The following is a 1,700-nucleotide window of genomic DNA, read 5'->3' on the forward strand; positions in this document are numbered from 1 at the left end:
TCACAATTCTTCCAACCTAGCATCAATCACCCATGTCTTCCTCACAATCACTCCACCCTCTTAATCAAAACTTTTTCATAAGTCATTGTCCTCCATTCCCCAATCTATTTCATCCTTCTTTTCACTATCCTACCAACATCTATGAGAAAATAGTAAAAAATCCTTCAAAATGACAAAGAAAAAATGAAGAGATATCAGGGGATTCCATCCAAGTAACTAGATTCTTGATTCCTTGCTTTATTTCTTTATCATGTACCCAATGTCATCCAATTCTACTTATCCATCCATTCACTTTTCCTCTTCTACTTGCACTCTACACTAGGGGCAAGCTCCATCTATACCACACTACCTTACATATCTTCCATACTTCCATCTATCAGCCATCATCCTTTTCCATCTTTGATCTTGACTATCATTTACTTTCCATCCATTCATATGCTCACTTGACATATACCTTGTGATTATCCATATATCATCCTATATAATCCCATAATCCTTTCATATATTTGATCTTGAAAATCAATCCATATCTTGCATCCCATAGTCCTTGTCATGTTCATTTCATCTATTTTCCATCCATACTCCTACATACTTCCATTTGTCTTTCATATGTCCTCAGTCTTGATTATCCTAGGCCTCTCCTCTATTTCATGTTCTACATTTCCTTCATTTCATTATCCATATCATATTCATACTCTCCCTCCCATATCCCTTATTCATTCCATTTTTTGGCCTATGCTTGTGATCAATTATAGAGGCACAATAATAGAATGTTAGTATATGCTTTGGAAATATACATGCCTTCCCTTCCTCTATACCATATCCTTCACACCATTTGTCCATTTTCATGCATCATTTCCCACCACATTTCCTTCCATTTTCATATCCTTGGTATGGGGCATTGTTGGTCACTCCTTTGAAACATGGTCTTTGGCTCCCCATTGTCCTATATCAAATCCTTTGGTTCCCCATATTATTCCTCCATTTAGATATCTCCACCCTTTTCATCCATTTACCATTCCTTGGATCTCCATTGCCAATGATCCCACTCTCATCATTTTCATCAATTCAATCGATTCATTTCTCCTCTAATCTAAGAATATTCCCTTCTTCTAACTCTTTTATAAAAATCATTATTCATAATCAATTCCTTCATTTTTTCCATGTATTTGCATATACCTTGATCAAATTTTTAGTCTTCCATTAAGAAAAATTTCCTCTAGAGAACATTTATCAGTTTCTCTCTCACATTCCCCTTCCATCCCAATTCAATTCATCCCTAATCTTATCATATCTTATCCAAATTCTTCTATTTATCTCATGACACTGAGCTCAACCCATCAAACTGAGCTTATCAAAATAGTGATTGCAAACAAAACTTACACAAATTCACACTGAGACTAAATAATTTGAGAAAATTGTTCCTTTCACACCATTTCCAGTGAACAATCACAAAAATTTCAATATAATTCAATCAAAAAATCATTTTTTGCCTTATAGGATGCATCCTTCCTACATAGGATTAACAAATTCACCATCAAAATAAAGTTCATTACAAGCATTGTGGACTGAATGACTACTTGGTCATAAGGTCTTTTTTTTTTTGAATTTATCTTTGTGTATTAGTGATAGCCTTCTAAAGTGTGCCTTGATCTTCAATATCTTGGTATAATTTTAATGGATTAACCTAATTACATGTC

Source organism: Cupressus sempervirens, chromosome 5 (assembly GCF_028749045.1).
Source record: "Cupressus sempervirens isolate cs-2001-9-10 chromosome 5, ASM2874904v1, whole genome shotgun sequence".
In the NCBI taxonomy this organism is placed as follows: domain Eukaryota; kingdom Viridiplantae; phylum Streptophyta; class Pinopsida; order Cupressales; family Cupressaceae; genus Cupressus; species Cupressus sempervirens.